The 10,926-nt window shown below is 39.2% G+C and overlaps 1 long non-coding RNA gene across 1 annotated transcript; it reads right to left on the minus strand.

The window, feature by feature from the left end:
• Positions 1–6,589: 6,589 nt before the first annotated feature.
• On the minus strand, positions 6,590–10,882 carry LOC115336656. The gene is made up of 2 exons (XR_005931624.1): positions 10,636–10,882; positions 6,590–10,522 (listed from the first exon to the last, which is right to left on the minus strand). It is a non-coding gene; the product is annotated as an uncharacterized LOC115336656 (long non-coding RNA).
• Positions 10,883–10,926: the final 44 nt, after the last annotated feature.

Raw genomic sequence — 10,926 nt, forward strand, 5'->3', positions numbered from 1 at the left:
GATGTAACAGATCCCAATTTTATTGCAATGTTTTGAGGATAAATTCATTAATACTTGTGAATTTCTCAATTGTTGTTTGATCTGGGCATCCGTAGGGACAGTCACTGCAAATACCAAATGCAACTGCAAATGAAATAGCAAATGACCTGGCAATTACCTTCTTGACATTATCACTGCTAGTGATGTCATGCACTTCTAAAAAAGAAAATTCTTAGGAATATAGTTCAGCTTGTGGCACTATCTTGTCTAAGTAATTGCTAAACCTGCACTATAACATAGTTTTAGAAAGACATTTCTCTACAGGAAGTTTTCTTAGCAGGGAAGTAAACCAGATCTCGACATCCTAGATCTCATGCAGATGCATATCCACCATTTCCACTGAAATTTCTCAAGATTGCCTCATTTTACAGGAAGGCAAATACAAGTTTGAGATGGGAAAGAAACTGAAGGCAGTTTAAGTATGGCCCCAAATCTAAACAAGTCTTGAGTTTTCAGTAAGATTGATGAGGTCTAGCATAAGAATGAAGACAGGAAAGTAGATACTACGTATAGAATAGATGTAAAATTAAAATAACTTTACATGCTAAAATTTGCATATATCTCTTTCCCAAAAGAACTGATATATAAAACTTAAAGTTCAGTTGCAAGGATTTTTTTTTAATTAATCTATTGAGACAAGGACAGAAACCTGAGGCTTCCTGACAAGAGGACAGAAAGGTTAGCACAAATACTTATGAAAATATGTGTGCATGTATTATATCCTCAGGAAGGCAAGTGGATAAAACGCAACATAAGATTATCTAATATACATTACAGTGAAATAACCTCCTCCCCTAATAATCAGTTACCGAGACAAAGGAATTGATCCCAGCGAAGCACCTCTTTCTCAGTAAAGCATTTGATATGATATCAAATGGGAGCTTAAAATGGAAAAGATGAGGATTAATACCAAGATAGTTAATGAACCATAGATTAGTAACAAAAGGGTGTCAGAAATGAATTTATTAGTGGACTTCCTTAGGATTAATCTTTTCTAATATTTCCATTAGTGACCTTGTCACAAAAAAATCAGAGCATGTCAAGCACACTTGCTAAGGACACAGGTTTAGAGTGTGAAGAGGAATATTCACATCATTCGGCATAAGAATCACAATGATTTAATATCCCTTCACAGACAATGGAGGAAATCAGAGAGGATTTTTAAGAAGACAGTCCAGAGTGGGATTTCACCTTACATGTTCTTTAACATCTCTTGTCTGAGATGATTAACATGATTTGTCTGAGAAAATGAAGCTTCTTAACCTAGCACCTAAGCTGGATGACGTTACATTGTTGAGGTTGAAGAGGGTCAGAATATCATACAGGAATAACCACGTGACCTTGAGGGAGAGAATAAGACAGGAAGGATGACATTTAATAGCTTGAAATACAAAGTCATATGTTTCGCTGTTAACCAGAATTTGTGCTAGGAATTTTGAGTCCACATTGAAAACGATAAGAGACAAAAGCAAAGTCCAAAACCAACACTTGAAGCCTTTGTTGATCGTAGGATGACTGTGACATAATGAAGCCATGACAACAGCCCTCACCCCCCAACCTCCCCAAACCCCACAACATAAAAACAAAAAAAAGAAGAAAAAAAAAAAAAAAAAAAAAAAAAAGAAAACCTAAATACGTATCAGGAATACTCCTAGCACAGACAGGGAAGTGTTAATGCCATTACCCAAAGCAATGATAAGATGTTTGCCAGGACACACAGTTCTGATCAAAACAAATTTGAACTGGACTCAGTGAAGTATATTTGCATGACCTGAGAAATAGAAAGTCTGTCTTACAGGACACTAAAAATGTTGAGCCTGACAAATTGTGGGCTAAGGGTGAAGGAGAAGATCTGCTTAAGCTAATGAACTGTGCTGCTACAAAACCCAATATGCTTAACATGGCCATGAATACGTGTAGACTGAAAAGTGTGTTAATGACTTCTAGGACAATATATTCTACGACTACCTTCTACTCAGAATACTGGGTCCAAACAATCTACCAAGTTTAAGATGGAGAAACTTATGAATGAGCTTTATGAGCTTACCATAAAGCTCCCAGGATATGGCTCAGGACTGTGATGGAACCATAAATAATTTTTCGAAAGGCATTCTGAAATCATCAGATAAAAGGTGTTGCATAATGTGTAAAATACTTTATAATTAAATATATCTATTCTTTCCTTATTAAAAAAAAATGCCAAACAACCCTTACACCTTTGTTATAAGAGGAGGAAGATGAATACAGTGTAACACTGTAAGAATCAGAATTGCTGCATGGATGGATTCACACGGGTAGTAGACGTCAATTAGTCACAAATTTTAGGTACTCTCTACAACAACATTCCATAGGATCTACGGATTACAGAAGTCTTATTTCTCTAACCTCTATAGCAGCACAGGAAGATGCCTGCCAGGCTACACTTAGACATTTTGTCACTGGATGCTTTCAGTATGCAGCACACAGAAAGTGTACAGTACTTTGGCTAATAAAGTAACTGTTCTTAATGGGATGTTGTGAGCAGTAAATGAGAGCTATGGACAGAGGAGATGTTCCCAGCACTCAGAGACTAAGTATTTTTGTGGCATAATTTTATAGTCACGCCTGATAACAAGCACTGGTCCTGTTCTGCTTTCCAATGCTGTTTTACACATGCGCAACAGCTGAGCAGCATTTAAAAAGAAGAATTAGGATGGACTGGTTAGGGTTCTGACCTCTCTGTTTACTTCTCTTTATCTGTCTAATCCTTCTACACTATGGTCACTTAGAATATACCTCAGAAACTAAACTGCTCTAGCTTGACTGGTTTGTATAGCTAACAGAAAGGTCCACATACTGCAGCCTTTGTCACATTTTTGTCACCATCTTGAATTTACAGATTTAAGTCAGGAAGATGCGAGAGAAGGAAAACCAGTTGTGTGCCATTTCTCTGCTTTAATTATTGAATTCACTGCGTGATAGGAGGAAAAATAAACTGAAATATATCCCTGGACACACCCTAGAATAGCAATGCCTTTCTTTTCTTAAAAGAAAAAGTTCAAGAGGGGTAACTTGGAGACGTATATCTGCTCTGTGCTTGTAATTTCCAGTAGAGTCAACAACTTACAGCTGGTTTAATTGAAACACAGCACATAATAAGCTGAAAAGTATTTTGGAAAGATGAATCTTGAAGATAACATCCAAAAGCACTCAGGGAATAACGGGTTCAGAGGGGCTTCTCCAAGCATAAACTGATCTCCAAATCTTTTCTTGTTGGATTTGATGACACTGCTCACCTCTCAGAAATATTTATTACTTTAGAAATAATAGAGAAGAATAATAAATTCAATAGGGTTTTATATTTAATTTAACAAAAATAATATACCTATCAGCAGACTGAAAAATGATGGAATCTTATGAATGATGTGGTTTGTTTTCCTTCAGAGAAAAGAGCAACATGTTATTGTGAGAATAAAAAGATCTTCAGCTGTGCAAGTTCTCTGTCATCATCATTTTCCTTTTACCGCTTTGCATGAGTACCACAGCGGTTTACACTAGCAGCATTGAGACTGCTGTGCCACTGTAAATAGCTCTACAAAAAATTCCTGCTGTTTCTATTCTTTGATTCAGCAACATGACTTTTTTTTGTAAACGAAAATGAGGACTGGTTCTGAACCACAGCTGAGATGAAGAACAACCTGCTCTACCAATTAAGCTATGTCACATAAAGAATGGGTCATATTCCCCACAGTTTTGAGGGTGGCTTCAGTATGACACCTGTAATATTCTTCCCCCAAGAATCCTTTCTACGATCACTTTCAACTTACTTTCCAGTGAGTCCACAGCCCACACAGTTTGAAACATGACTACAGTATTCTGATAAATGAGGCTCTTTAGGCACAAAATTTGTAGCCTGCCAGAAGTGGTAACTCCTATCCAGAACTTACTGATGAGATCTGGTACTGGTTTTGAACAAATAGAAAGCAGTTGCCTTTATTGGCCTGACACCCGATTTTACTGGGAAAAATTTTCTTGTAGGTGACACTTTTCCTCCTATAAATAAGCAGTTATACATTACATGCTTAGAGTTAATTTATGACTATCTCCTATTATTGGAAGAACTTGTCAGCCTCAAGCCACCTCAGCCCTCTGTCACCTTGCGAGGGAACATCTCTTCTACAGCAAACCTGTTTTTGCTAACACCTAAACTGTGTTCTCCTTTCTTCCATTTCAGCCCAATGCCCTCTCCTTCAAAGACATGCAATCTTTCTGTCTATGGCAATTTTTCTCCTCATATTTCTTTTCTATTTACTTTAGACAACTCCCATCTTTACAAGACTATCAGAATTTTCAGCTTTTCTTGTTTCTTTCTTTCAGACTTTTAAAGCAGCCCATATTTTTTTATTGGGAGTGCCCCAAACAGGGAACAGGTCCAGCCTTACCTGTGCTAGGCAGAGCAAAAATGTAATATTAATAATGACACAGCCATTTGCAGCAGCCTGACATTAGTTCATATCCACCTTCTCCAAGGGATAGCTATCCCACCAAGGAATAACTATCTAGTCAGATGTTTTGCATCACATATTTGTACAGCTGACTCTGCATAACCATATTTTACACTTTCACAAAATGTTCTCAAAATCACTTTAAACCTAATCCTCTTTTCCAATGCATTTGCAGAGCATCCCAGGCTGCAGTCTTCTGCAAATGTAATATTTGTACCCTTACTACATCATCAAGGTGAAACTACTCGAGCATACGAGATGCAGAACAGACTGATACAGAAGCCTACTCAGTCCCACTGATGGGTTATTCCCTTTTATGATCACAAATCATTATTGTGATAATTGAAATAATTTGATTGTTCCTGTTAACAAGAAAACAGGAGTGAACATAGTCAATCCCAAGTGGTAAACGGGCTTTCCACACATCACAAAGTATTCCTACCCCACATGTTAGGGCATATCTTCAAGGAAATAATAGGACAACTAATTTGACACCGTCTTTTTTGAACATATGGAATATGTTAGATATTTTTGTAGAAATAATTCTGAAACTGTTAATTATTTAATGTAAAGGAGAAGAGAAAATACTTAAAAGACTAGTGTCTGTGACCATCAGAATGCCCTACTAGCAATTCAAGGCCATTCAGACATGCGGCCAACTTATGTCTTTCTCCACGGCCAAAAGAATATTGTAAGTACTCTTGGGAACCACTTATATTTCTAATAATATTTCTAATAATATTTCTTCTCAATCAGTCTGGTGGGAAAGATAAGGATTTCTTTCCTATGAAAAGTCTAGTTTGAGGAGAATCTATTCCAAAATATTCACTGCAACCCGAGGGTTCTCAAGGCATGTCAGGGTCCAGGCTGCTGAAGCCCTCTGCACCGCCTGCACCCTTAAATCTCTATTCCTCTTTGTCCCCAAAGAAGAGCTTGCCAGTACAAAAGGTGACAGCGAACATGAGGCAGTACAGTGAAATTTCAAGATTTGCAATGGGATTTCCATAAGTCAGGCACCCCATCTCTGCAACCAAAGCCCTATTCCAGCATGGAAGTTGCTTCTGAGTAACAAAAAGGAAGACCTATACCATTACTTGCAACCTCTTATGTTCTCAGGTCAGTGGTTATCAGGCCAGGAATCCTCATATGTGCAGCTTGTAGTCATTTAGCCCTCAGAAAATTGCTCCCCGATGGGCTTAAGTTCATAGTGTATTTTGACTAATGGGTCAGAACAGTACTTTATATATATGAGGTTTCATATTATCCAATTTGCTTGACAATTTTGGTGCATCTATTTCTCAAATTCTTCATTCATTTTCTTTATACCTTTACAATGAAGCTAAAAAAGCATTTGCCAGCCTTCATCAGATTCCTTTATGTTATAGTTATTTCAGGCACCTTAGTTTAACAGGGATCCAGTTCCTTCATTTCAGCATATCCTACAGACAAGAAGAAAATGTTTTCTCACCAAAGTTAATGCAATAAAGAAGTTAAATGGAAGAAAAAACCAGCTAAACCCACTTATACAACACTGAGCTCTGTGAAGAGCTACTTCTGTAAGTCCAGCAAAGAACAACTTTCAGAATGCTGTAGACCATGAGGCGTATGGGAGATGCTGATGTGGCAATGCAGATGACATAGTGCACCAGCACGTGGGACCATCCATTGCTCAAAATGGTATTCTCTCTTCTGGCACCATGAGCAAGCGAAACACGGAGAACATCCCACTTAAAACACGCTTATGGCAAAGATGGAGAAGAGAAAGAATGGTTTAATCCTTCCTATTTCATGGACCATGAGGGGCTGGGTGTGAGCAAATATCTTAATTTCTTGTCCTGAATTTTACAAATCTTGTTATATTTCTATTCCCCTTTCTTCATCTTAAGAGAAAAAAAAAAGACCAATGGTTAATAAGTGTCTTATTTCCAGAGAAAGGGCGGTGTAGAAAGACAGTCATCACACCTCCTCTCTCCCTTGCAGAAACACCTGCCCTTTAATAAAGATGCAAGAGAAGGAGGGAGGAGGGAGAAAGCCAAGAAAACAAGTAACACAACACATCTCTAAAGTAGTAGAGAAAATGAGGATCTTTACTATCAAGTCTTTCAAGCAACTACACAGGACAGGTCAGGTTAGTCTCTCAGTAAAGGATTCTGGGTAAGATGAGATAGAAAACCACAAATATGGGAAAATATTTTAATTTAGAAGTCTATTTTCATCCATGAACACAGCTATGAATAGAAATTATGCAATTCCCACACAACATACAGATGACATAGGTAATAAGGAACAATGTAAAAAGAGTAAATATCACAAACTATAAAATACAAACTGCCAAACTCTATTAACTATATGCATTTAAGAAAGGAGTTTTGATTCCCCTGGGTCCACTGTCAGCATTGAGCAGTTTCTCATCTCTACACAATTTTATTTCATTTATTTAAAGATACAAAGAATATCTTTCCTCCATTATAATTGCTACTGGTCATGTCACTGTCATGATCTGTAGAAGAGATAATGTATTCTCAACCTTGTCTCTCAGTCCGCTTTGTCTCAACAACATAGTGAAAGCAGTGACTTCACAGGAAAAAGAGAACTTTTCTTATTATGCTCTAAAGGCCATTTGTCAGTTTTCAGACCCTTCCAGCTCCTGTGGCTTGCTGTAATTCCATCAGGTACTAAGATTCAGAATCAGATGCATAGCATTCAACTCCATTATCTGCGGCATTTAGACCAGAGGGCAAAAACTCACGATGAGTGCAGAAGTAGTTTTGTCTGCTTCCACGTGGCCATTGTTGCCAGGGTAACTATATCCTCCGAAATCCTTGTGTGCTCCACATCTGTCTGGCTTCCCGCTGCCTGACCGAGAGACAACATCACAGGATGGCAGAAGCGCGGGGAAAAGGATGAGACTGGCACACCGCGCTTTCATATACGAGGTGCTCACATGTAAAGGCTTCTTAGAATGCCATGGCCAGAAGCACGTGAAGTAATCACATAAAGTAACTTTAATTTTCAGTATTTTTATGCCTTAGGACAGGAAAGAGAGCTCATGGATCTCTGCAGGCTGTACCTGCACGGTCAACACAACTGACAGATCTTTAATAAAAGCAACCTATCTTTATCCTTTCCAATCACCATGCAATCACATAGCAATTTGAAGTAAGGTCTCAGAAAGAACTCCAGCAGCAAATAACACTGAAATTTAGGGGAGTTCACATCAAACCTTACCTTTGTAACCACTTTCTTCCTTTATGTTAAAATGAACCAAAGCCGCAGCTCTGAGCACTGCATTCTGGTACAATTCAGGTCCAGACCTGGATCTCATGTTGTAGCTCAGATTTATTTCCAAAAGTGGTATCTGCCTGGGCTAACTACACACGGAATTACTGATCCACATGCTATCTTGGCTTTTCATGATCGTGAACCTTAAAGAAAGTGTTTGAAATGTTGAAAAACCTAACCCAGAGGTGTTCAACACACATCTTCCAGGCTGGAAGTGGCCTACTTGTCCTGTTTATGTGGCCTTCAAGATATTTGCTTATTCTGCAGTGTCTAAGTTGCTCTTACTTTTAAAGAAATTTCAAGTGCAGAGTTGGTTCCAAAGAAATCTTTGCAAACATGCCACAACAGTGCTTTCTGAATATGAAGACAGTTGCAGTGAATGACTCAGAGGTCCACACCCTCAGTTTCTTCTTAACTTCAGAGTACCATCAGTCCAGAAATCCAGTGATGACTTTTCAGCATCAGTATCAGTAATTTAATTATATTCATATGAGATGACATATTGGGAATGAAGTGGGTGGGAAGAATGGAGTTGTGAAGAAATTAAAAAGAAAGGTCAAGAACACCAAGGCAAGGTCAGGAAGGGGAAGGGAGAAATACAGAAGGAAAAGTAAGAAACAAGGGATGTAAGCAACAGAACTTTCTCCATGAATGATTCAGGACATGTCAGGGAAGAATGGCAAAAAAACCCACTCTCCTCCATAAAAGCCAGCTTTGGCTCTTGGTCTTCAGGCAAATCTTCCACTGACTTCAACAGATGCCCTGCACGGTATCAAAAGGAGCATACAATTCTGATCGCCCTGAAGGAACGCAGCCCTCACTGCTGAATGAATGTGATGCCTTTAATTTAAGAATAAACAAACATCTCTGCCTCAGCATATTTAAGCTTTGGTCCCATGATTTGTGATTTCTTTGAGACTGTACATTTAATATGCTTTTGAAGTTGTACATTATTAAATGCAAAAGGTTTTCCTTAATATTTAAAAAATGCAAAGCTCAGGAATTGCAAACTGCTGGGTTTGGTCCTTTTTCACTTATTTAAAGTCTGTGTTTTTGCTGAGAATCCTAACATTTATGTCCCTATATTGCATATTCAATGTAAGTGAATTACAGCTATATACATATACATTTTTGTACTGGTTTGAACGACCAGTACATTTGCCAATACAGAATAGTGCTCCTTCAACAAGATAATCTCACTGGTATCAGTAAGACCAAATAAAAAATAAAGTACTACACAGCATAAGCAAAAAAGGCAAGAATCTGATTTTAAGTAGCTTCAGTGTTAGGAAAATTGATAGTCAAATACTGCAAAGTCAAGTAGAAGTCCCTATGATATTATATTCATATATTCAACAAAGTGAGGACTAAAACACAGTATTTCAAACATTAAATTTGGGACTACTGACAAATTCTCAGTAGCATTAAATACAGCAAATATTAAAATCATGTGGTAATAAATTGATGTGTTTCCCCTCTAAGGCTTTTAATCCTCTCCAGGACCATCAACAAGGTTAACCCTTTGAGTGTATCACCACCGTGGTTTTAGGCTAGTTAGTATCTGCAGTTAGGAATAATAATAATAATAATAATAATAATAATAATTCTTCAATTATCCTTATACTCAGTTGAATTATGGGAAAAATGAAATATATCTCTCTAAAATTTCTAGGAATTGTGTCATTGATTTGAATGAGAACAGAATTAGTCCCTGGGATTCAAACTGAGGCACCTGTAAAGAACGTGAGATGAGGAAAACACACTCGATGACATCAGTTTGATGGGGTCAATCCACACTGTGGCAGAAGCAGAATGTGTGGCCAGAACCACAGTCATCTGGTAACTCATTTTTTAACTTTCTCTTTTAAACAATAGTGGAAAAAAAAAGTAAGAAATAAGAATGGCAAAAGGTTTGCAAGGTAAGACCGGTATAAAGAAAGTACCGACAACTGGGTATGTGCTGTTTAGAAAAAGAGACTGAATAGAAACTCAAGTGTCTGTATCTAAATGTCAATGCCATTGGCCTGCCTATATAAAAGAAGTGGAATAATTATCAAAAATGAAAGTGGCAACAGGGACAATATGCAAATTACTGGGGGAACCATACCACTGTTGAAGTGATGGGACAAGCTACTGCAACAAGTTGTTAAATCACCTTCATAGAGACATTCATGGAAACCATACATGCACTTGCGGGACATGATGAACAATAACTGAATCAACCCTGACATGAGACAGGACTACAGACTAGAAGAACTGCTAGAGGACTGTTTCTTCTCACATATTTCTTTGAAAACCCACCAAGATTGATATCGTTTGGTGTAACATAAAGGATTCCCTGCTTACTTTTTTTTCATAACAGTATTTCTATTTGATGTTGACAAATTACATGGTTTCATAGCTACATGGGTGGAAACTGAACAGTGAATTACTTTTTTCATGTCAGCATGCTTCACGCTATTTTTAAAAAGCTTGAAAAAAAGGTGACGCTGCGTTTTATAGCCACGCATTATTGTAACACGACGTACGCAGGACCACTGTCGGCTAAAACCTCCGCACCCTCCGTGGACACAGGCGGCCGCGGTGCTCCCCAGAAGATTTTTAAGGGCACTCAGCATAGATGGAGCGGAGGTTTTGCCTCTGCTGGCACCGCGGTGCTGCGGCTCCGGGCTCTCCACGCCACGCAGAGCTTTCGTGCAGGGCAACAAGTCCTCTTGCTACACCATTTTCACAGGAAAAAAAACCAGTATTCCTCGTTTTCAGGGTTTCCTACGCTGTAACGCATTCCACCGCGTGCCCCCACCCCCGGGCCCCATCCCACCTCCCTTACTCGTACGAGCTCGACTTTTACTCCGTGAGACGACCCGGCGTGACAGACGAACGACGGTTTTGTGGGGTGTTTCGCAGCTCAGCGTCCCAGCTCCCAGGAGAAGTACCTCGCTCCGGCCTACTCCCGCTCCTCCCTGCCCCCAGCGGCGGCCAGGGCCTTTCCCGTCGCCTCCCGCAGGGCTCCCTACCTTCAGCCCCCCACACACCCAGCGCTGCCTCCCGCCCTCCCATCTCCCTCAGCCCACGGCTGCCCGCCTCCACCGCGGACACCCTCCCCTCTCCTCCCGCCCCA

This window comes from Aquila chrysaetos, chromosome Z (genome assembly GCF_900496995.4).
Source record: "Aquila chrysaetos chrysaetos chromosome Z, bAquChr1.4, whole genome shotgun sequence".
Taxonomy (NCBI): domain Eukaryota; kingdom Metazoa; phylum Chordata; class Aves; order Accipitriformes; family Accipitridae; genus Aquila; species Aquila chrysaetos.